The sequence below is a fragment of the Pinus tabuliformis genome, chromosome 4_2 (genome assembly GCF_031772625.1).
Source record: "Pinus tabuliformis cultivar Carrire ecotype Pingquan chromosome 4_2, CPIR1, whole genome shotgun sequence".
Classification (NCBI taxonomy): domain Eukaryota; kingdom Viridiplantae; phylum Streptophyta; class Pinopsida; order Pinales; family Pinaceae; genus Pinus; species Pinus tabuliformis.
In genome coordinates this window covers 1168444742-1168471475 of record NC_142304.1, presented here as the reverse complement: position 1 = coordinate 1168471475, position 26734 = coordinate 1168444742, and positions in this window count along the sequence as shown.

Genomic DNA, 26734 nt, shown 5'->3' with positions numbered 1-26734 from the left:
GTTTTTTCTTAGTTTTTACTGCCCAGATCCATTAGTCCCCTGTCAAAGATCTTCACCTGAGCTTGTTTCATTAGCATTCATGCTTTAAGCTTTCATCAATTGGGTGTTTTGAGTCTCTTTTTTGAGAAATTCTTGATTTGATTTCCTTTGGTCATTACTTGAAGGTTTCTCTCAGTCCTTTCACAATTTTGCATCTTTTTGCTTTTGTTTTTGCAAAAAAAAATTCCCCCTCATTCGCCGGGGGGGGGCTAAATTGTGTATGAGTGTTAATCGCCTTTGAGTGTTTTTATGTTTTGATCTTTGGAACTCTCACCCAGTTTTCTCGACTTACACTTGATTGGTTCTTAGATCACATTAGAATCATCTTGTGTTTGAGAATTCTCTTGCATAGATCACATTTGCGTAATTAGAATTCTCCTTTTCGGAATATGAATGAAAAATGTGCATAGATTACATTTGCATACTTTTCAAGTGAATTGTGCATAGATGACAATTGCATAGTTTACATTCTGAAAAATCAATTGTAGATTTAGATCAGCTTTCTTTGATTTGAATTTACACAAAAATAAAAATAAAAAAAGGGTTTGGAATTGATTTGCATTAGTTTGTCTTGATGAAATTAGTGCATTAGAGAATTTGTTATATTTTCTCTTAGTGATCAATTTTTTCATTGTTGGAAGTGAATGGAAACTCTCTCCTTACTTTAGTTAGGATTCATCGAATTGAAAAGATTACATTATCATATTCGATTGCATTCGGTTGAGTCGGGTCATCACACCATTGGTTTCGTATCCATTTACCCATTTGAGTAATAACAACCTCAATAACACAGCGCTTAATTAAAATTCATCTAGTAATTTTTACATTTCTAGGGCTCTGAAACACCAACATAGCTTAGGCTAGTGTCTTGGAGTAGGTGAGTACTTAACTCTCCAAGACAGTAAAACCAAACATGTAGCTAATCTTGTGATAGAATCAAATCCAATTGTTACATTTACACTCTGGGAAAGCTCCTCTTAAAGGAGAAGCACGAGCTCATGTCCGAACCAGTGAGGGGATCCATCCTCCCTCGTTGGGAACGACGCCAGACAGTACGTATTACAAACGGTAAACCTCGGATTAACCATTGTCGAGGAGCCAGGGGTCACTTATCGGTAAACCTTGGATTACTGTCAAGGAGCCGGTAAGGGGATTGAGCTTGCTACTCTGCCCTTGCGTGCTGTCGGAGTTTAGACTATTCCCCCAGGTGTACTTGTTGCCGTTGGTAACCTTAGTGACCATAATCTTTAGGATTCTACCCAAGGTGACGGTGGAGGGAAGATCCCACTGTACCTGGAGCAGACGTCGGCTATACTCACTTGGATTTTCTGGGGGGTTCACTTCACTCGAGACGGTTAAAGTGAAGGAACTTGGTCCAGTCTATTCATTAAGCAGGTTGTCGGGGTAACTGTTCCACCCACTATTTCTGTACTAGATTCTGCGAGGTTGGGCTTAATCACCAACTAGTGTTTTCGGTCCGGAGAGCTTACTGTTTGTGTGTGCTTTGACTCCTAGATTTGATAGCGCGTGTTAATTTGTTTGTTTTTACTTTTAGAGACCATAGGTGTGAATTGTGAATTTTAATTGTTAGGTGTAAATTGTGAATTGTTAATTTTAGTTTAAAAATTGTTAATAAAATTCACTGAAGTTGAATATAATGGCAAATGTTCCGGAATTTATCAACCTAGGAACCCCTCCTAATGAGAATCCTAGTACTTTTCCTTACTTTGGGAATGTTGGTCCTCCTTATATGGCTACTTTGTCATTACCTGGATTTACAATAGGATTACCGATATGGTTATTTTCAACTTCGTTGGCCCAAAGTACTCCAATTGTTCCACCTCAACCGGATGCTTCACCTCAACAGAGTTCACCATCTCAACATCACCAACCTTCTGTTGACCCTTTACCTTCTTCGCCTAACTTTTCTTCCTCCATTTCTTCCTCTTCGCCTGGTAAAAGCCTTGATGCTAGTAACCAGGAGGCTAAGAAGAAGAAGAAAGGGAAGAAGAAGAATAAGAAGAAGAAGCAAGATAAGAAAGAAGTCAACCAACCAACCATGGCTGTAAGTGTTAGTTGTGTTGAGGAAAATTCCGACATGCATCGTAAACCCAAATACCCTTGCAGGCTTTGTAAGGGTGACCACTTCCTTGTCAATTGTCCTGGTATTCCAAAGGTCTTGGAAGTATGGTCAGAAAAATCTCATCAACTTTCCATTGATCCATCAACCAGTGATAGTCAGGTTCCTGGGAAAAAGGGTAAAGTTAGGTTTCCTTGTAAGTTATGCAAAGGGAGTCATCAAACTCACATTTGCCCTCACATGGATGAAGCCTCAACATTGTTGGAGAACCTTACTGTTCCACAGCAAGAACTTCCAACTGGTTACCGTAAACTTTCTCCCAACCTACCGTCAACTGACGGAGTGATTGATCTAACTTCAAGTACAGTTGATCACACTCTTCCATTGGAGAGTGAAACTCATGTCACTCAGGTTGATGATCCATTAGTTGATCAAGTGGTCGATTCAATTTCACATTCGGTCGATCCCACTTTCCCTTTAGAAAGTGAACTTCATACCGCTCAGGTTCTTCTTGTTACATCAGATTCTTCTATGCTGGGGGGCATTTCACCTGTTTTTACAGAACCCCCTCCAAGCATTGAGGTCTTTTCCTTTGATTGGAATAGACTGACAGAACCTCGTCTTCCTTCCTCCATCCCTTTCCAAATCATTGTCAAGGCTGGTGGTAGGGACATACATCGTACTCAGGTAGATGAAGGTGCTTCTGTTAGTATTTTATCCTCAACTGTTTGGAAAGCTTTGGGTTCCCCTCATCTTGCGCCTATTACGCAGAATCTGAAAGATTTTAACAGAACCATTAATGAACCTTTAGGGATCCTTCCTAAGTTTTCGATTACCTTGGAAGGTAAAACTGTTTGTATTGATCTTATGGTAGTTCGAGGTCCCTTGGATTTCAATTTACTCCTTGGGCGAGACTATGTTTATGCAATGAAAGCTGTCGTATCGACACTCTTTCGCGTGATGTCTTTCCCTCACAATGGCAGTATTGTGACTGTGGACCAGCTTTCGTTCCCTATTCCTGTCTCAACTACCAATAATACGACACCCCTAAATGTTCCTGATTCTAAAGTGGTATCTACCCTGCCACGGGTTAATTATGTGGCAACTGGTCCCATGTTTTCAGTTACCAATGTAAGTGAGCCTCTCATTGTTTGCTCATCTTCCTTTGATTTAGATCCGGTAATTGACATGGAAAACTCTATGGGATTACTTGAACACGATGTTCTTATCCCTTTTGAGTCCCTTGACGTGTGTTCCTTCCAAAAAACTATTCTTCCTTCGGATCAAGACCTTTTGGAAGCCATGATCAAGGTGTGTCCATTGACATGTCTTTCTTCCAGTTGGAAGCCATGATCAATGGTGTGAGGATAGTTTGTTTCCGTCTCAACCTCGTTAAAAAATGAAATTGGATACGAGGATAGTTTTGTTCCTGTGTCAACCTCGTTAAAAAATGAAATAGGGTGTTCGAGGAAAGTTCCTTTTACTGTGTCAACCTCGTTAAAAAATGAATCAGTGAGTACGAGGAAAGTTCCTTTTACTGTGTCGACCTCGTTAAAAAATGAATCAGTGAGTGTGACGATAGTTCCTGTTACTGAGCCAACCTCGTTAAAAAATGAATCAGGTATGAAGAAAGTTCCTTTTACTGAGTCAACCTCATTAAAAAATGAATCAGCTAGATTTTAGGATATGTAGGTAGATTGTAGAAAGTAGGGTTTTTGAGGAAAGTTCCTGTTACTGAGTCAACCTCGTTAAAAAATGAATCGGGTATGAGGATAGTTCTTTTCTTGTGTCAACCTCCTTTAAAAATGAAACAACTCCCTTTTCAAGTTAAATATTGAAAGTAAACCTTCATTTCATCCAGCCGGTTGAATGCAATGAAGCCTGGGGGGCATGTACCTCGTTTTGCATCATTATACTGGGGGCATGCAAACTTTTTGAGCATGGTTCCTTGTCTTGTGTCAAGCTCGTTAAGAAATGAAACAAGGATAGGTTAAGTAGATAGATTGTAGAGAGTAGTCATGAGCATAGTTCCTTGTCTTGTGTCAAGCTCATTAAAAAATGAATCAAGGATTTTAGAGCACAGTTCCTTGTCTTGTGTCAAGCTCGTTAAAAAATGAATCAAGGTTTTTAGAGTAGAGTTTTTTGTTAGGTAAATTGTAGAGAGTAGTTACGAGCATAGTTCCTTATCTTGTGTCAAGCTCGTTTAAAAAATGAAATAAGGGTTTTGAGGATAGTTCTTTTCCTGTGTCAACCTCACTAAAAAATGAAACATCTCCCATGAATCTTTCTCAGATCTTGAAAGTAAAGCTTCATTCCATCCACCTCATTGAATGCAATGAAGCTTGGGGGGCATGTACCTCGTTTTGCGTCATTATGCTGGGGGCATGCAACAAGCATAGTTTTTCGTTTCAAGCTTGCGTAAACATGAAACCGAATCCGAGCATAGTTCTTTTCCTGTGTCAAGCTCGTTAAAAAATGAAACAAATCCTCCTCTACTTGAGTTGAGAGTTTGACTAGATCTCAAATGTTAAGTTGAATATTTAAGTTAGTTAGTTTTGCATTAGGTTGGGTCTTTCAAATGATCTCGTAACTCAATTTTCATTTCATCCAACTGGTTGAATGAAATGAAGCTAGGGGGGCATGCGCTCTAGCAGTTATGCTTAGGGGGCATCAAGCACAGTTTTCTCTCTGTTTCAAGCTTGTGTAAAAATGAAACTACTTTGAAGCATAGTTTTTCTCTGTTTCAAGCTTTTGTAAAAATGAAACCTATCTCGAGTCAATTTCAGTTATTTTCAAGACTCGTTAAACTCATGAAAATCCCGAGATTATTTTGCTATCTTTCATTCTCGTAAAAAAATGAAAATGCCGAGTTCTTTCCGTCCTTTCCTGCTCGTAAATTAAATTGAAAGTCGGCCATATGAGTACATTTTTATCATTTTTCGAACTCATTAAAACTTATGAAAAATTGAAAACCTCAGAGTCATCTTTTAAGCCCTCTTCTGACTCCTAAAACATGAAAAGATTGCCGAGCGTTTCTTTTACAATCGTTAAAACGGAACTAAAAGACGGTCCCCTTATAGCTCTTTTCTGACCGTAAAATCAGGAAAAGATTGCCGGGTTTTTGTCGTTTCAAACTCGATACGGAAATAAAACAACGTGTCCTTGATTGCTTTTTACTTTTCAGGTCAGTGGCACTAATTATGAAAGTACTCCTTGGTCGCAAGATCAAGCGGTTCCCCCAGGTATTATTTTATACTTTTTCGGGCTTGAGGGACACAAACCTACGAAAAAGTTCAACTTGGAGTTTTCTTAAGTTTTTCAGACTCTCTAAAATTGAAAAACGTCGAGTTTCTCCTATACTGGGCTCGTTAAACATTTCACAGTAAAGGACCTGTTCAATTACAAACAGGAACGAACCACTCCTTCCTAGGGTTCGAATCAAAACTAGGTTGGACTCATCCGAAGGATGAGCTTATAATCAAGCATATGTTATCCTCCTCAAGCTTGTTAAAAATAAAGAGGTACTTGCCAGAAATGGTGGGGGAAAAAAGAGAAGAATGAACCTATTTGTTACCTTTTGTCTCAGAAGAAACTTTATTACCACTCTTGGACACGACACTTTTCATTCACCTGGGTTGGGAAATCCTTTACCTCACAGTTGATCAAACCACTTTGAAAGTCTTCAGCCGGGTTCCGAGGATTAACTTTGAGTTATTCAGCACCAAGCCATCTGTCGTGTTGTTATGTGTTCAAGAGGTCTGCAAACAAAACTTTCATCTGCAAAATACTTGTCATCCATTTGACCATCCCTGAGTCAGTCCTTACAGCAACGTTTCTCCAACTTGAACAATGATTTCGTGTTGTGGGCTTGCCTGCAACGGGTCACTTTCTATCGACATCAGCACATTATCTAGAGAGATGACTTAGAAATCGTCAGTACCTTGAAGTCTGCATGCATCAATGGCAGGTTTCTCGCCTTTGACGTCAGTTTACATCATTGACTTTCGATCAAAGGATTCTGTGAAATGTTCGACATCAACTCATTCATTCACATCTCATGGATTGTACTGGGTACTTTGAGAACCATTGACATTACTGGTGGTCTCTCTCACGCTTGTTAACAGTTTACATCATCGACTGGTAATCAAGTGGTTTCTACCATGTTCGACATCGACTCATTTATTCGCATGGTTAGAATCGTACCAATTCGAGAAGTAGGAATGAAGACCCTGGATCCAATCTTTACCATCCAGGCTGCGAGGAGTTTTGTATTCATTATCTAAGTAGACTAACCATAAACAGATGGCTGCGCCCATACTGTGTCTACAAAAGTATATGATTATGATGTACTGCAAAATCATTTCTGTATCAGAGTAGTTAGTCTGTTAGTTAAAGTTTCAATCTGAGTATTGGAATGCCTACCTCAGTGATGATATAATCTTATACATGTATTTTGTGTTGAAAATTGCAGGTTCTGACCGGGTTCTCCACAAGATAATCCTCGAAATGATAAAGCGCTTCACCCTTCCTAGATAATACAAAACCCTAATCTATTCCAGGCTTCGCACTTTAGGGGGCAATCTGTTACACTAAAAAATGTCACCATGGCTATTTACAGTCGGTATGGCTCTATCAACAGTCATACTACCCTCTTAAGCAAGTCTTATGCCTCTACTCTCCATGTCAAACTCCAAAAAGAGAGAAAGCCTTTCTAAATGTATTTATCTCTGGGGACGCAGGTTCTCTCAACCTTACCTGCGGGGACGCACCCAAGGTTCACAAAAGCTGCGTCTTTGGACGCTCTGTATGTAAAGGTGCAGGTGCGTCCCCCTGAAAAGGTTAAAATGCGCAAGTTTCATCTTTAAAAAGTCACTTGTGGTTATTTCTAGAACATTCTAGAAGGTTGTTCGACGTGTATTGAGTGCCTCCAGATGGTTCATGCACTCCTACCAAAGAGGAACTTATCCCATCAATAGGGGAGCTATCCCATCCAAAGAGGGGACTATCCCATTGATGGTGGACCTGATTAACTTCCTCTTGAGCACTATAAGTACAGGCATTGGGCCAGAAGGAGGGAGGTTGAAAGCTATAGATTTCTAAGGGTAAATGCTGCAGGAATTAGGACTCCCATTTAGAAGCTTGTGAGGAGAGATTGCCATCTTTGCTTGTTCTATTTGGAAGTGGGTGAGCTTTGTCAAAGTAGAGGAAGACTCTTGTGGACCCTGGAAGGAGCTTGCACAACACCAAGGCTCAGGTTGTAATGGTTCCTTTTGATTACCTTTAATGAAAATTGGTCCATTCTTCTCAATAACTTGTTGTTTATGGGTTATTTCATGTACTCCTTGGTCTATATGTTGAATATGCTTTGTTTTATGTTATAATCAGGTGCTATTTAATTGTTTGACTGTTGGTGATTGCAGGTTTTGGAGAAAAGGAGGAGCTCATCCAGATCAACAAAGCTTGGACTTCTACAACAGCGTTTGGACAAAGGTAAGAATGAAACACTTGATTTCTCATATCATAATGTATGTTTAGAGAAGGATAGCTCCAGTTTGTTTTGTTTGTCATTAGAATGTCTTAGACTTCTAGGAAGGTCAGTTGTGTCCGCACCCTTGACTGATTCCGTGTGACAGTAATGAAAGCCTTGAACATTGGGGAAAACAATGACTCTATAAATTTGAATGATGATCAACTTGAAGTCTTATTTGGGCCAGAAGTTGAAGGCAAACCTCAAGAAGGAGGAGTCCCTCCATTCTATGTTAGTTTAAATATTCATGATAAAATTCTCGATAATGCTATGCTAGATTCAGGTGCATCCCATAATTTAATGCCTAAGGCTGTGATGGAGAAACTAGGACTTGATATTACTAGACCCTACAAAGACTTGTACTCCTTTGATTCTAGCAAAGTTAGATGCCTAGGTCTTATCAAAGACCTATGTGTTACTTTATCCGAAATCCTTGCCAAAAATCTACTGATGGATATAGTGGTTGCAGATATTCCCCCTAAGTATGGCATGCTCTTGTCATGCTCATCGAGAGAAAAATTACAAGGAACCATACAAATGGACATGACCTTTGCCACCATTCTAGTTTTTGGGTAGAAAAGGAGACTGTATAGGGAAAATTTAATGAAATTTATGGTGAGTACTCAAGGCAGACCTCAAAATTATCCACTATACTCTGTGCATTGACATTTAGATTCATTTATTCTTTACAATGATGGGGATATCAACAATCAAGTAATCACTGTTGAGAATTAGGTTCCTAAAATAGACCTAGCCCAAACAGAAATAACAGAAATGAAAACTCCTCTTGAACCTCTTTGGAACCTGAGTTTTGATGGCTCTTGTAGCAAAGATGGTGCTGGGGCAGGAATTCAGGTGGTTAATACCGGAAATAATCATGCTGAGGGTCACTCATATAGGCTAAAATTTCAATGCACTAATAACATAGCAAAGTATGAAGCCCTCATTCTAGGTTTGCAATTGTTAAAAAGGTTAGGTGCTAAGAGAATTTCTATTCGGGGAGATGTTGAATTGATTATTAAACAAATTAAAGGAGAATATTTGACCAAACATCCTAGGATGAGAGCATACAAAAATGTTGTGCTAGACTTCCTAGAAAGTTTCCTTGAATATGACCTTTCTGCAATTACTAGGAAACAAAACATCATTCCAAACAATCTGGCTTTTTCAGCTAGCTCTTGTAAAATTCCTTATCCAAATCAAGAATATGTACTGGAGGTAAAACACAGACCAGTTGTACATGATAACGTAAGATATTGGCAGGTATTTGGAAATGATAAGCAGATTGAGAGTTTCATACAATCCAAAGATGATTTTCAAGATGTCAGTATTGATTTGGAATCTAAAGAAGATAGTCAAATTATTGAACATTTTGATCTAGAAAGGCAACCACATAATTTAGATGTAAATACTCCCTTAGATAAAGCTGTAGATAAACTAGAATTGCTTGAAATTGACCCAGAAAAAGAAGCGTTTGAAACACTCCAGCTTAAAGATAATATTTTTCTTAGGGTTTTAGCTCCATTAGAAGAACTATTTGATTTCAATGATGTGGCTAAAAAGCCTAAGATTGAGCCCTTAGGAACAACAATTGAAGATTGTAATTTAGGCATTGAAAAAGACCCAAAGGTTATAAAACTGTCTAAATAAATCCCAATAGCTGAGAAACAACAATATATTGCTTTGTTCAAAGAATTTAATGATGTTTTTGCCTGGAGCTATGAATATTTTAAAACATACAACATTGAAATCATACAACATAAAATTCCAATCAAGGAAGATCAGAAACCTTTTAAACAAAAACTTCGTAGGATAAATCCGATTATGATTGCTTTAATTGAGAAAGAAATCAAAAGGATGTATGATTCCAAAATCATAGTTCCTCTTAGGTACTCTAAGTGGGTTTCCAACATTCTACCAACTAGGAAGAAAACAGGTGAAATCAGATTGTGCATGGATTTCAGAAACCTTAACAAAGTTTCCCTAAAAGACAACTCTCCCTTACATAAAATTGATCATATTTTGCAAAAGGTAGTTGGGTCTTCTAGGCTTTCGTTATTAGATGGATTCTCAGGTTATAATCAAGTCTTATTTCATCTAGAGGATCAAGAAAAAATATCATTTACTACTCCTTCATGTATGTGAAGATGCCTTTTGGATTAATGAATGTTGGAGCCACTTTTCAAAGAGCAATGGATATCTCTTTTGCTGATGAAATTGGCAAATTTATTGTGATCTATCTAGATGACATAACTATATATTCTAAATCTGATGAAGAACATCTTATGCACCTTACAAGAGTTTTTTAAAAGTGTAGAAAGTTTGGGATCTCATTAAATCCTAAGAAAACAATGTTTGGTATTGAAGAAGGAAAACTTCTTGGTCACATTATATCTAAGGAAGGAATCAGAATTGATCCTGTTGGAGAGGTAAATCCCCTCTACGGATAGAGGCGATCCCTACTAGCCCAATAGGGGTCTAGCAACAATCACACAATGCTGCCACGCATGTTCCTAGTTACAATTAAACAAGAAGTAAAGAGCACCTACTTGGATTCCTGCGCTGTCGTTGGACGAAGAGATGTCTCCTTCGCTCCTTCGCTTCAGCTGGTCACCGTCCTCCGCGATCCCCGCGAACGGACACCTGCACACACGAAGAGAAAGCAAACGCAAGCGTGAAATCTAGTAAAAGCAACTATATGTCAGTCAGAAAAGACATAATTCACATTTATCCATTGCATAAACAAACGAGAATGGAACAATAATAGCAGTCATCTATTATTAATCAGAATAGAGAAGAGTACAACCAAATGTTCTGACGTCGATAAACTTCTCAGGAGGGATCAGTCAGCATGTATCTCAAGCATTCACCTTTGAGGATGGTTCTCCCAAGACAAACAACTCTCTCTCTCTCTCACACAAATGACACAAACAAACTTCCCCAAGCAATCAATCACTTCCACTCCTAACACACCAAACCTATAGCAGCAATCTGAGCACTACAAGCTCTGTACAATCCAAGCTAAGTCTAGCTAGTTCCCACTAGTTCTAACTAGCTGCTCATGGTAATGGTGAAAGTTTATATAGGAGAAGGAGCCTCCTAAAAAGGTGGAAGGATGAGCTTATCTTCAAGGGGAGTAGTTGCAAAGGGTCGAACAGACATGCCATAGAAGGGAGTCGATATTCACAAAGCTAACAACCAAGCCTGGAGAGATCTGGAAGGCTGGTTGTTTGAACAAATTCGCCCAAACTGGATCAGCGCGGATTATATGGAGACTGCCGCGCTGTCAGCACATAACAATAGCTGAACAAGTCATGTCAGCGCGGAAGGACACGGGAAAGCCGCGCTGTGCGTCATCGCGGAAAAGTGATGTTCTTCCGCGATGGCAGCGCACTAAATACACTGTGAGGCGCTTGTCATCGCGGTTATTTTAGGAACAGACGCGCTGATGCACAAAACTTTGGAAAAATGGGTTTTTAAGCCAGTTCAGGGATCAAACACTTAGTGATTGTGACTTCTGGACACAGCAGGGTGACTGACAGGAAGGCAGTGATAAATTACTGTGTAACAGATGCCCCCTAAAGCATGAAGACCGAGAGAGTGGGAGGGGTGAAATGCTTTACAACACACGCCGAACTGGAACACCACCAGGAAGTACCGAAAATCTCTGACAATCATATACATGCAGTCTAGGCATGGGCGCAGCCATCCAACAGACATGCGAGACTGGTCTATGGTATGGACGCAACCACCCAGCTAAAAAGACCATAATAATGACAAGGTATGGTCGCAGCCATCCATGAATACTCAGGTATGGGCGCAGCCATCCATCAATGAGTCATGTGATGATTATCCACAAAATCGCAACCTAGACCACAGTGAGCAAGGATCCAGGGTCTTGCGCTCCATCTCGACCCGAACAAAGTACAAGTCCAAACATGTGAATACATGGGTTGGAGTCGAACATGCATGAACATCGTCTGATTACCGGTCAATGAAAAACCGTTAACAGACGCGAGAGGTACCACCAATAATGACAATGGCCCTCAAGGTACTATAGGTACAATCCGTGGCGTGTGAATCAATGAGCTGGTGTCGAACACCCACGGAATCATTCAATCGTAGGTCAATGATGTAAACCTTGCGTCGAACACGAGAAACCTGCCATTGAGGCATGCAGGCTCCAAGGCACCTAGAAGGAGTCTCTAAGTCACTTTCCCGGATAATGAGCTGAAGTCGACGAGAAAGGACCTTGATCGAAGGTGGGCCATGATGATTCCCACATCATCGACACGAGACAGAGATATAATAATTTGTGATGAGATAGCGAACGAGGTTGCATTATGGCAGAGGACAACTTCTCCTGAACATATAACGGCACTGTAACGGATTTGGCAGTACTTGACATCAAATGAGCAGCGGATAAGATGGTGACGGCAATGAACAGATGAGAGGTCAAATAGGATATCCCAAACCCATGGAGGCTAGTGAAAACGAGATGAGATGACCCCACCCAGACACGAAACAGCGGAGTGCCATGTTCAAGAGTGACGTACTGCCGAGACGACTGTAATCATAGTTCCATTTTCCCCACCTTCGCAGGCAGGTACCCCGATTATTTTTGGATGACAAGCTTGACGGGGATAACATATGCTTGATGTGTGTCATGTTGACAATATCCGATGTCATTGAGTGTTTAACGAGCCTGACAAAGGAAAAACTCGGCTTCTTTTCTTGTTTCGAGAGTCTGAAAAGAATGCGGAAAAGGAGACTCCAGGGGGGTCCTTTTTCGTACAGTTGTGTCTCTCGAGCCCGAAAAAGTATAAAACTGTGCTCGAAAGAACCGCCCGGTCATTACAACCGAGGAGTACTTTTCATGAATAGTGTCCCTGACCGGAAAAGGTAAAAAAGTGGTCGAAGACACGTCGTTTTAGAGCCAATAGCGAGTGCGAAACGACAAACACCCGGCGATCTTTTTGGTTTAACGGTCGGAAAAAGAGCTTAAAAACGACCGCCTTTCGTTCCCTTTAACGAGCTGAAAGGAAGCTCGGCCATCTTCTCTTGTTTAACGTTGGAAAAGAGCTTAGAGACGACACTTTGGGGATCACATGAATCGTGGACTGTCATGACCAAGCTGCGACACCTGTACCTGCACAAGGGCACTACCCGCATAAATCCATTCGATACACATAAAAAACACATTGAAACATGCTTGAAAACAGAACCAAGGCTAGTTTTATGGCTAAAAATGGTAAAAACCCAAAAATATGGTAATTTAGGAGTTTTTACTATAAATAGGGGGGGGTAATAAGTCATTTTTACCATTTTACTATTTGGAGTGCGAAGAACGTGGAGAAGCCAAAAAGTTGACGGAGCGATTTCCAGCCCATCCGGAGACCATTTTCAGATCTGCTTCTTCCAGGTAGGTTCTCATTCCTTTGCCCTGCATTCTGGTTCATTTTAGGAGTTTTTTAACGGTTGAATGGGCCCAATTGGGCATTTTTTATTTGCATGGGTGCGCCCTCGGTCAGCGCGGAAATTGCCCACGGGGTCGCGCTGACCGAAAAATAGCCAATGTAACCAACTTCGGCTCAGCGCGGAAAAGGCGTGTTCTTCCGCGCTGACCTCGCATTTTTTACACAGAGCCGCCATTGTCATCGCGGCTGTTTCTAAAACAGCCGCGATGGCGCGGAAAAATTTTGTTTTTTGTAAATGAACGTAAATTTCTCCATGAAAATGATTCTGATTGATTTTTATTGTTCATGCAGGACATCATGGCCTTTCAATGGCAAGAGAGAGTTCACGATGTAGAGGATGTGGCTGCTTGGGGGGACGTGAATTGCTGCAACGCCATGCGGGCGTGCGGATTCATGAAATTCTTCCTTACGCCGCGTCTGAGGGCCCAACATGATCTGCTGGAGCTGCTGATCAGGGCATGGAACCCGGTGGACCAAAAATTCACCATCCGTGGTCATGACATTGAGTTTGACCACATGGACATATTTTTCTTGACTGGATTGTCGCGCCGAGGCGCGAGGCCCATTCTGGAGGGGCAGCGCCCTAGCGGCGGTACTCTGGATGACTTGATGGCTCAGGTTTGCCCAGGGGCGGTGAAGACGCGGAGTGGGAAGTGCTCGATCCCCACAGTGAGAGACATAGTGCTGCGCACCATCCTGTTCATGGTGACCCGGGCAGCGGGCAGCATGGCGAACCACGAGGCATCCAAGACCCATCTCCTACTAGCCCTCGAGTGCCTCGAGCCTACCGTGTTTGACTGGTGCACTGCAGTGTGCAACAACATGAAAAGGCAATTGAGCAACTGCCGTCGCGGAGAGACGAAGCAGTTCGGGTATGGATCGATCCTGGTCCCGCTCATTCTGGAGCGAGTACCAGCCATGCGGCTGCAGTCTATGGCAGTGGATGCCCCCAGAGATCCTCGAGAGACGAGGGCCTCACGATGGGCTCGGATTATGCCACGTGGGGGTGGCAGCCGACCACATAGCTGGGGGGCATTTTTCAGAGACTGGTTGGACCAGCAGGAGATCTTCGTACAGGATTGGCCATATGCGGGGATGGATTTCCGCAATGATCCTGACTTGGTGCTGCCTCCGGGTGAACAGTGGGATGATGCAGGTATGACACTTTTTGTCTTTTGAGTTTTTTTTATTGTTTTTGAATTTTTTATGTACATGTCCTAATAAATGTCTTGTCATGCAGATGTGGGGCCTACTAGACCGATTGGCCTGGCTGCCACGGCACGGAGAGAGGGCCCGGGAGCCGGAGCTTTGGCCTTAGCCCCTCCAGGGGCCAACACACCAGAGATTGTGGCTCGCAACCTTGAGGGGTTGCTGGAGGGGGTGCCGGACTTCCAGGGGGGAGTCGAGGAGGTTCCTGTGGAGCATCAGATCCACACAGTGGGTGTGGAACCCAGAGTGCACCGCCTTCTGAGGCGGGTGGCACGAGCGGCTGTGTACTACAGAGAGCACCATCCAGCCGATTAGTCACCTAGGTTTTATTTCCACTGTTTATTTTGAGACATTATGACTCAGATGTATTGAGATTTTTGGGACATGCACTTCTATTTTTGAGCGCCTTAGTGCGCCACACGATATATATATATATACATACCGATTTTTGGATGAGTCGTTGTTACATGTGATGATGTGTTATCTTGTGTTATGCGTTTGTTCAGTACAATCTGTGATCTTATGTATGAATTTGCACGACACTCGACTCATGGATTTTATATGTTTAATGCAAGCTTAAAAACGCACACGTGCAAACTATGCTTGAAATGATTTATTTACATATGCTTATGGTCTTACTATGCTGTCTATGCTTTCTTGTATGATGTTTATCTGTTTCGCAAATGTCTATCTAATACATGATTTGCCAGTGCATCAGTCAACGTATTTACTCGCCTCGGAATATGCTGATAAGTAATGTAATCAAAATTCCGTTCTAACAATCTTACACGTAGGTACAACCTTAATATGTGCTGGTCTCTGACGGAATATCGCCTGTTGAGTTGATGGACGACCAGCTGGGAGTCCAGGTTCACCACTAGCTCTCGGATGCCGAGGTCAACCGCTTCGGCGAGTAACTCTATTACAGCGCTGTACTCGGCAACGTTGTTAGTGGTACGACCTAGGCAGACACCCTGAAGGTCTATCAACTCTCCGTGAGGATCGTAGATCACCCACGCTGCCGAAGACAAATTACAAGTACTACGGCAGGCACCATCAGCGAAACCAACATAAGGGGTACGAGACATCTGCGCAGGAAAGAGAAAGCATAATAAGGGGCAAAACACGCCTTCACACCAAAGCAAAAGAAACTCATGCAGTAAAAACTCAAAAACACACGTATATACAAAGTGAATGTGAGCAGCTATGCATAGTACTTCTTCAGATACAGCCCATTACGGGGCTTGTCAAGAGGATTTCCTTCATAATCAATCAACTCATATGCGCCCTTTTGTAAAACACGTTTCACGATGTAGGGACCTAACCACATGGATTCGAGTTTTCCTGCCCCCAGCTTATCCTTAGCTTGATCGTAGAGCAGTACTAAGTCTCCCTCAACAAAGGAACGAGGATGAATATTCTGATCGAAGTGAGCTTTGACTCTCTTCTTCTGCGCTTCGATAGCCAGAGAGGCCAAACGACGAGTCTCGTCTAACCGTTCTAGGTAAAGAAGCCGTTCCTCCACTGGAGTGGTGTTGGGAAGCAACTCGACAGCTAATTTTAATGAAGGAATTTCACATTCGATGGGAAGGGTAGCCTCCAGTCCATAGACCAGTTGAAACGGGGTGAAACCGGTGGCATCCTTCACAGAAGTCCGATAGGCCCACAAGGCTGGGAAAAGCATTAGATGCCAATTTGACTTGTGTATATTGACGGTGCGTTGAAGCATGGTGATCAAAACTTTGTTCACGGCTTCAACTTGACCGTTAGATTGAGGATAGTACGGTGACGAACTATCCTGACGCAAGCCTAACTGGGTCGTTAACTCTGTCATCATATGATTTCGGAAATGCTTTCCGTGATCTGTAACAATAGCCTGAGGGACTCCGAAGCGAGTGATGATATGATTGAATAAAAACTGCGCCGCTGTGTGACCGTCTTCGTTTAATGTAGGCATCGCTTCGGCCCACTTGGTGAAATAATCCACGGCAACGATAATGTACCCATGCCCCCCGGCCGAACGAAGGTTACAGGACGTATAATCGATGCCCCATTTGGCAAATGGACCTACGGTTACGACAGGGTGCAGTGGTGCAACAGGTGCACGCATCTTCCGGTGGTAAACCTGGCATTCATGGCATGCGCGTACAGCAAGGATGCAATCCTTGAATATAGAAGGCCAGAAATAACCAGCGCGGAGGATCTTTTGAGCGGTAGCGTATCCGGACATATGGCCACCACAAGCGCCGGAGTGGCAGTCATTCATGACTCGCTCAGCTTCCTCAAGAGTTAAGCATCGGCGAAGAATAGAATCGACGCCGAGGCGGTACAGGGTGTCGCCCAAAATGCGATACGGTTGAGCCTGATGACGTATCCGTCGTCGAGCTTCCTTTGATGTATTGGGACGAAACGAAGACATTTGTAAATATACAATGATGTCCCCGTACCATGGGTCGAGAGTGCTGATGAGAAAGAGCGTTTCATCCGGAATTTGCTCCTCTGAATGAGATGGTGTAGACTGAGATGGTAAGGAACAGAGCAGTTCAGCAAAGACCAGTGATTTCTTAGACTTGGCGACAGTAAATTCCAAGTCGAACTCTTGGAGGATTACGATCCACTTCGAGTATTTGCCCCCCAGCAACTGACGTGACAAAATATAGGTCATGGGGTTGCAGTCAGAGATCACGGTCGTTGTGCGCAACAGGATGTAATGACGGAAACGTTGGACGGCACAGACAGCGGCCAATGCCAACTTTTCGACATATGCATAGCGAGTCTCCGTATCGAGGAGGTTGCGACTGAGATAGTATATAACGTGCTCCGAGCCATCGTCGTCGTCTTGCACTAAAACCATGCCGATGGTGGTATCGGCAGCGGCCAGATAAAGGGTGTAGTCACGGTGGTAATTTGGAGGTCTTAGGAGCGGAGCTGAGACCAAAAGGTCTTTAAGACGCTCAAAAGATTGCTGAGCGATAGCGTCCCAATGAAAGGGCGTGTCTCGCTTTAGTAATCGCGTGAAACCCTTGGCCACCTCGGCATAATTTGGGATGAATCGTCTAAGAAAATTGGCTTTTCCCTGCAAGCTTTGTAATTGCTGTAGAGTGGCAGGGGGAGGAAGATTCACAATGGCCTCGACTTTAAGGGGATCCAAGCGGATGCCCTCTCGGGAGACGATAAACCCGAGTAGTCGGCCAGATTCCACGCAGAAGACACACTTATGCGGATTGAGTCGAATACGGTAGTGTCGACAGCGAAGGAAGATTTCGCGTAAATGAGATGGATGGTCTTGACGTTTAGCTGAATGAGCGGGTAGGTCATCCAGGTAAGGTTGTACGATGTGTCGGATATCATGAAAAGCATATGACATCGCACGCTGGAAAGTGGCGCCGGCATTTTTGAGACCGAAAGGTAGCTTCTTGTAAGCGAAGGTGCCCCAAGGACAAATGAAAGCAGTCTTGTGCTGGTCTGCGGGGGCTATGTTGATCTGGTTGTAACCAGAGAAGCCGTCCATGAACGAATAAATTTCGCTTCCTGCGCAATCATCGATAAGCTGATCAATAAAAGGCGTAGGAAAGTTATCTTTTGGACAGGCGCGGTTGATATCGCGATAGTCAACACAAACCCGAATAGTACCCTGTTTTTTATTGACAGGAACTATATTAGATACCCATTCCGTAAGGGGAATGGCATAAATGAAACCAGCTCGAAAAAGCTTTTCAACTTCGGCCTTGATGGCTGCAGCCTTTCGAGGGTGCACTGGGCGTAGACGCTGACGAACAGGCTTAGCCCCAGGATAGGTAGGGATTTCGTGCTCCACGATACTGGGGTCAATGCCGGGCATTTCTTCGTAAGACCATGCGAAAACATCACGAAATTCACGAAATAGATCTTTGTAGATTTGAATTTCCTCAGGAGTACATGTGACTCCAATATGAATATTTTCGACAACCCCTGTTTTGACAGAGATATCGATAGCCAAAGTCTGCGTAATGTTACCCATGTTCCCTTCCGAAGACACTTGATATAACTGGATAGGTGTTTGGAGAGGGATATGTGGGAGACATGAAGCAAACTTTCCGAGACACGTGGCCATTTCCGAATGAGGAGGGAGAAACGAAGAGCGATGGTGGTGATCTGACCAAGGGAGCTCTTCGGGAGACATAGTCTCGATAATAGCCTCGTCGGATGGGAATGATTCCTTCAGGGGGTCCGAAGTGGCCTTCTCTCCCAACCAAGGGAAGGTTTCAGGTGAATCGGGAACGCTGCCTGGAATAGCAGGTTCGGAGGTTGAAGCCGATGCAGCAACTATTTCGATGTAGTTGAGCTCGGCTGGGCTCAACGGCATCATCTCGCCCCAGGAGTCTTCTTGATTCACGGGAGGGAGAACCCATGGATCAGAATGCGTTGTGATCATGTTAACGGAGGCGAGATTTGGAGGTGGGAGGGGAAAGACTCCCATCAGGGAGGGATCTTTAAATAATCCGGCACCCACACTCTCGAGCGATTTGAAGGTATGCTCCACGAATGGTACATTCCCTTCAGAAGAGGAAGCAAAAAAGGACAGTTGGTCCACTGTGACGATTTTTCCTTGATGGGGAAAACGAACGACACGGAATAAGGATGAAGCCACGGCTTGCATGGCATAAGTCCAGCTTCGTCCTAGAAGGAGGTTGTAAGTGAGATTAGCGTCAACGACTTCAACCTCGACTTCTACAGTTTTCCCTTCTAAAGAGATAGGTAAATGCGGGAGGATACCAAGTGGACGAGATTCTCTTCCATCGAACGCCTCTAGGGTGGTGGGAGACTGGCTCAGAGCAGGCGAACCAATAGCCTTCCAACAAGCAACCGACATGATGCAGGTTGAGGCTCCTTCATCAATGACAGTACGGTGAATCGTCTTGCCTTTGATGAGAACTTGTATAAGGAAAGCCACCTGATGAGGCAATCTCTGCGTGAAACCTTCGAGGTCAAAAGAAATTAGATCCGAATCTGCCGGGTCGATGCCACCAATCGCTGATAGCAGGGACTTCCTCTGGGAGGGGCAGCTCTGGAGGACTTCTAACGCGGACATAGCAGACGGAGCCTGAGCTAAGTCCTCGACAATGCTATAATGCTGAGCGGCACGAGCATTGGGGTTATAAGATGACTTCCTGAGTACACCTTTGGGAGGGGGTCGGGGGATCGTCTCGGTGCTGGGCCGTTCAATGTGAAGAGGGCCAGAACTAGACGCGGGAGCGCTGGAGGGGACCTCCGGCTCCTTCCCGGCTGAAGATGGATATTCTTTTGTTCGAGTCGTAACATGGACGGGGATGGTTCCTGCCATGAATACTTGAGAATCGAACGAGGAAGAGGATTGGGAAGGGTCTGCCACCTGATGCGTCTGCTGGGATGGGAAAGGCTCTTTAAGCACGGCGGGGGACCCTGAAGCACCTTTTAAAAGCCGACTAACCTCGGACCGCCTGGGGCAGTCCTTGGTGTAGTGATCCTCCTCACAAATGAGGCAGGGATACTTAGGCTTCCGTTTGGCTCCTTCCTCGGTGGGAGGTTTAGGAGGATTCTGCTTAGGTTGTCCGGATTTTTCTTTGGCCTTTCCTTTCTTTTTGCCTTTCGAGGATTTGTCTGCCGCGGTGGACTGAACGGCATTCACCTCGGAGGTATTCCCAGGAATAGATGGGCTCTAAGAAGCATTCTCGTTAGAGGCGTTTTGTTTCTGCTTCCCAAAGTTTGCGGTTGATTTCTTACTTGATGAATTCACGGAGCCAATAACTCCATCAACAGACGGTTTCGGTGGAGCTTTGGTTTGTCCGTGCCTCGGGGCATCCGGCAAATAGTCATACAAAGTACCTGACTGAGAATATACTAAGTCGAGGTATTGAGCTCGCGCAATCGCTTGCTCTTCAGTTACACACGCCCCCATTGCAATATCCTTGGCAATTTTAGGGACAAAGGACGTGGTAAACCAGTCGGTCAGGAGTTGATCGGGAATCCAAAATTTAATCAAACGACGGCGCCGTCTCCATTCATGTATATGATCGGAGATGTGCGTTGCCGTATCCTGTTTCAGAGACGTGAGAAAATGGGTCCCAGTCTCGTACCGAATGGGTAACTGAAAATGAGTAAGAAAGGCCATAGCCAACGAGTTAAAGTCTGAAAACATACCGCGATTAAGTTCGATGTACCATTTTGCGGCTGAACCAGTGAGGGTCCTCTGGAAGAGGCGCAGTCGGATAGAATCATCAAGCCATGAGTTAGATGAACACCAAAGGTGATATGTCATTACGTGGGCTTGAGGATCCTCTCCGGCTTTGCCGTCGAACTTTGGACAGTCACCTGGTATTTTGGTCGGAACCGGTGGCCAATATGAGTTATGCAAAATAGGATCGTTTGTTAACTTGGACACATCGGGTAGTTCCAACGTAGCCAAAAATGGTAACTGCGGGTTGAAGGACATCTGTGGCTGAGGATTCGAGGCGGTATTAGGGTTCCACCCAGATGGGGGTTGCCCCCACGAACTTTGTCCAGACGGACCTGGCCCGAAAGGACCGGCCGCATAGGAATTTTGTCCCGATGGACCTGGTCCGAAAGGACCCGGCACATAGGGAGTTTGTCCGTAGGAGTTTTGTCCATGTGTGGACGACTGTCCCTGTGTTTGCCCCCCAGCTCCCCATGAATTAGCAGCTTGCCAGCCAGGTTGACCATATTGATAATTTTGATAGGGAGTGACCTGTGGTTGCTGATAATTTTGGTAAGGAGCATACTGATTTTGCCCCTGGGGTTGCTGGTAGCCATGTGACTGCTGGGTCCCATACGGAGCCTGGTAGGCAGGCTGCGTTTGATATGGAGGTTGATAACCTGTTTGAGTCTGAGGCCCAGAGTACTGTCCTTGAACCGGTTGAGGTTGGGCCACACGTCCTGAAGGTTGACTTGGTCGGATTCGAGATGGACCTGGTTGGCCAGCAGGATAGCCTTGCTGAACGCCAGGTTGTCCATGTGCCACCAAGGGTTGTCTTCGCGGAGCGGGTGGTCGAATTGGTTGGATAGCTGGTTGACGCCGAGGCTGGCCAGCTTGTCCAGGTTGACGATGAGGGTAGACCCCGGGTTGATTCGGTTGTATAGGCGGTTGGCCCGTTTGTCCCCCACCGTAACTGGGTTGGGAAGAGGGTTGGGCTTGCTGTACGGCAGGCTGCCCTCTTTGGTATATAGGCTGGGCAGAGGGTTGCCCCCCTTGCCCAGAAGGATTTGTGATTCGAGGGGTAGGTGGGCCCTGTTGAACATAGGGTTGTCCACCCTGGCCATGGGGATACCCTTGCTGGACTGCTGGTTGATTTGAAGGATTGTAAACTGAGCCAGTTTGTCCGGAGGGGTACCCTGGCTGGAAACCAAGCTGGTCTTGAAAAGACGGTTGCTCTGGCTGCCCAGTAGGTTGATTCTGATATGGGTATGGCGGACCTCCCATGTCCATGGGTTGTTCCTGGTAAGGTTGACCTTGTGGATGCCCAGATTGTCCTGGGTCAGGCGGGCCATACAATGGTTGCCCTTGAGGGGGCTGCACGTAGAATGACGGGTCCTGATTGGGTGGTCCTATGGGCTGCCGAGGAGGGTCTCGGTTTCCAAAGTACTTAGTAGTGTGGTCATACATGACATTTAAAGATTCCTCGTTCTCTTCGAAAGGGCGACGAGGGAGACCTGAGATTTCCTCAAGGAACTCACCATTTGCATCGAAGAAGAAAACAGGACCATCGTAATCTGGGTCCGTTATAGGTTCCCCATAAGCATCATACGGTCCTGATCCTGGAATGCCTCCAACAAAAGAACCAGCTTGAGGAACTTCAGACGAGGGAATCGGTACAGCACTGACGACCGGAGTCGAACGCGCTACACAAACAGTAGGTTGAGTGGGAACTGAGGTGACGGGCGGGTTGAGTTCTGTCGTGAGGGGTGGGAAAAGAGGCTGCGAAACAAAAGGGCCGATCGAGGCAGCGAGAGTAGGATCCCATATAGTGGTAGAAGTTGTTCTAGCATCATACCTATCCCTCAGCGATTGATATCGTGGGGGAAGGGGAGATGAAGACGGGATCGGGGTCTCAATGTCTGTGACCGCGGGTGTCTCGATGTCTGTGACTGCGGGTGTCTCACCCGTGCTGGAAGCTGCCCCCTCCATCGGAGATGACATACCTAAAGGGGTACGGGGGGTTTGGGGGGTATCCCAATCTTCCTCCCAGACGGGATTCCAATCCTCTAAGTAATCTGGATTGCCTGGGGACCGCGCGTTGATAGGCTGGATACTCGGAACAATGGGAAGAGTACCGCCTACAACTGGTACCTCGGGAGCAACAGAGGATTGAGAGCCTTGGTCACTTATACCGGAAGTTGATGGGTCAGCCAGGATGACCAGACCCCTTAGAACTCTTAAAGGAAAATACCGATAAAAGCCTACTCAAAACTATCGCACACAAGACCTAGAAAAGGTGATGTTATCGTGGCCAAATTAATTTTAAGACGCAAGGACCAAACTTGACCTTTTCATATTTCAGGAGTCGAGAAAAGGACAAAGATGACTCCAGTCTCCTTCGAATGTTTAATGAGCACGAAGTGACAAGACGCTCACAGGCACCTTTTCGTTTAAGGAGTCCGAAAAGGATCAAAAGCGACTGCTCTGGAACTCTAGGTAGAGGGTGTGCCAAACTCTTCGCAAAACCACAGAATACTTTTTAGGGTACGGGTGGTCAATCTTCGTGAATGCTGTGTTCACTGCATTGCGAATTGTAGGGCGGCCGACTCGGCTTCCTATGGATAAAGGATAAAAGCCTAGTGGGGTCTCCCTATATACTCGACGGTACGTGGGAGCGCAGTCCGTATTAGACCACTATCGAGTCACAGAAGGAGGAATCACCCAACCTAATGTGAAACAACAGTGACTATGTTTTAAGACGCCGGAACACGTCTCTAACCTAGACCTCTAAATATTTGCGTTTAGTTCCAATGCGTTTTTAGATTCATTTGGTTCATTTTATAGTTGATCTTGAGATTAAGTTTCGATTTCAAGCTCTATCGTATGTTCGCTCACAATTACTTAGATGCAATCTATATGCAAAAGAATTTCGTTTCGTTCGATGAATTCTAGCTACGAGAGAGCAAAGAATTTTTTAAACAAAACGAATACAAACAAACAAGCAGCTAAATGCAACTAAAGCGAGGAAAGGAAACTTTTCTTTTGAAAATGCAAGTCAATGAAATGTTCTTTTCCTTTTCGAATTTTAAAGCAAGCTACTAATTTGTTTTCTTTTCAGTGACATAAAACACCTAAAGGAATTTGGAGGAACCTGAACACCAAGTAAACTACTTAATGAGAGCACACAAAGTTCCCGAAAACACTCAACCAAAGTCTCGAAATCAAAAGGAAACAAGGCAATGCACGAGCTATGTGATCTAAGCTCTGCAAAACAAGCAAGGATCGCAAGCAAGGAGGAAGCGAAAAAGACCACTTGGAAGGACAATCCAACACACTCTGACAATCACTGAAAAACTACGAAAACGAGTCTAGAACGAGCTGGTCAAACAAGCAGACAGAGATCCTCACGGGAGGCTTGACACACACACGGCCACTAGATGTCCTAGGGTTCAGAGTGCGAAATCAATAGAGAAAAGCAAACATCCGACGGACCAGAGTCGCAACCAGTCAATTTGAGACTCAACACAATCCAGCAATCGCAAAAGTAAGGATGAAAACACGAACCAAGCAGCGAGAAGGGAAGTTGTTTGCAAACTCAAAACCAAGCAAAACGAAACCCTATGGAGCTGAGCTCCGTAATCAAATAGTTCAAAGTTCAGAGAGTGAAAAACAAGTCATCAGACAAGTGGGGAGAAGAAGGGAAAGTCACAGCAAGAGGTTCAGGAGGTCAATTTGGACAAAAATGAGTTTTTCAGGCTCAGCGCGGGTAGCCTTCAGCAACTTGGCGCTGACAGGGGGAGGCCTTCAGCAACTTTGCGACGTCAGCGCGGAAAGTCAGGGAAAAAGCGCGCTGCCCTAGGACAAACGAGGTCAGCGCGGATATAAGGCACACAGACGCGATGACCGAAGTCACAAAGAAGAGGGGGCGCGATGTCAGCGCGGAAGAACACGAATAAAGCGCGCTGCCCTTGAAAACGAGGTCAGCGCGGCTGTTAGACGTACAGGCGCGATGAAGAGAAAACCAAAGAACGGGGTCGCGATGTCAGCGCGACTGTTCCGAAATAAAACGCGCTGGGAGTAAAAAACAAAGAAAGCCAAAATGAAAACTTCCCAAACCAAAGGCAGGAGCTTTTTAATAATAAAAATGCTTTCCAGAAACACCCAGAAAGTTTATAAGCAATAAAGACAATCCCAAAAACCCAAAAAGAGGTCAATCAAAACCAACTCAAAAGTGGACTCAAGAGACAATAAGGCTCTTCCCCAGCGGAGTCGCCAAATTGTTGGAGAGGTAAATCCCCTCTACGGATAGAGGCGATCCCTACTAGCCCAATAGGGGTCTAGCAACAATCACACAATGCTGCCACGCATGTTCCTAGTTACAATTAAACAAGAAGTAAAGAGCACCTACTTGGATTCCTGCGCTGTCGTTGGACGAAGAGATGTCTCCTTCGCTCCTTCGCTTCAGCTGGTCACCGTCCTCCGCGATCCCCGCGAACGGACACCTGCACACACGAAGTGAAAGCAAACGCAAGCGTGAAATCTAGTAAAAGCAACTATATGTCAGTCAGAAAAGACATAATTCACATTTATCCATTGCATAAACAAACGAGAATGGAACAATAATAGCAGTCATCTATTATTAATCAGAATAGAGAAGAGTACAACCAAATGTTCTGACGTCGATAAACTTCTCAGGAGGGATCAGTCAGCATGTATCTCAAGCATTCACCTTTGAGGATGGTTCTCCCAAGACAAACAACTCTCTCTCTCTCTCACACAAATGACACAAACAAACTTCCCCAAGCAATCAATCACTTCCACTCCTAACACACCAAACCTATAGCAGCAATCTGAGCACTACAAGCTCTGTACAATCCAAGCTAAGTCTAGCTAGTTCCCACTAGTTCTAACTAGCTGCTCATGGTAATGGTGAAAGTTTATATAGGAGAAGGAGTCTCCTAAAAAGGTGGAAGGATGAGCTTATCTTCAAGGGGAGTAGTTGCAAAGGGTCGAACAGACATGCCATAGAAGGGAGTCGATATTCACAAAGCTAACAACCAAGCCTGGAGAGATCTGGAAGGCTGGTTGTTTGAACAAATTCGCCCAAACTGGATCAGCGCGGATTATATGGAGACTGCTGCGCTGTCAGCACATAACAATAGCTGAACAAGTCATGTCAGCGCGGAAGGACACGGGAAAGCCGCGCTGTGCGTCATCGCGGAAAAGTGATGTTCTTCCGCGATGGCAGCGCACTAAATACACTGTGAGGCGCTTGTCATCGCGGTTATTTTAGGAACAGACGCGCTGATGCACAAAACTTTGGAAAAATGGGTTTTTAAGCCAGTTCAGGGATCAAACACTTAGTGATTGTGACTTCTGGACACAGCAGGGTGACTGACAAGAAGGCAGTGATAAATTACTGTGTAACAGATCCCAAAAGGATTGAAGCTATCCTAAGAATAAACCATCCAAGGAATATTAAAGAGCTTCAGTCATTTATTGGGAGAATAAACTTCCTAAGAATATTTATCCCTAACCTTGTAGAACTTCTTAGAAATATCACAAACATGCTAAAATGAGACTTTGAAATCAAGTGGAACATCGAAGCTAGGGAATCATTTGACCAGTTTAAAAAAGAATTAACAAAAGCACTAGTCCTTATTAGTCCTGATTTTACCAAAGATTTTATAATTTTTTCCTTTTCCTTTGAACATACTATTGCAAATGTCCTTTTGCAGAAAAATGTTGATGAATATGAACAACCCATTGCTTTCTTTAGCAAAGATTTAAGGGATGCTGCACTCAAGTACACCATAATTAAAAAGTAGGATTTTTCACTGATAAAACAATTAAAGATTTTAGGGTATACATTCTTCATTCCCATATAATTGCTTATGTACCTAATGTTGTTATTAAAGATATTTTGACATAGAATGGACCAGATGGCAAAAGAGGTAAATGGATTGCAATCAATCTGGAATATGACATGGAAATCAAGCCAACCAAGCTCATCAAAGGACAAGGATTAGCCAAATTGATGGCTAAATCTAATTTTAATGATTTAGATATTAACTTTGTAGATGAATTGGATGATCAAGAGGAATAGGTGACTCCACAACTTGATGAGGCTTTCTTGACCTCACCCTAGTATGTAGACCTTATTTATGTTTTATTTAATTTAAATGCTCCTCTTGGTCTGACAAAAACAAAGGTTATATTTCTGAAACTAA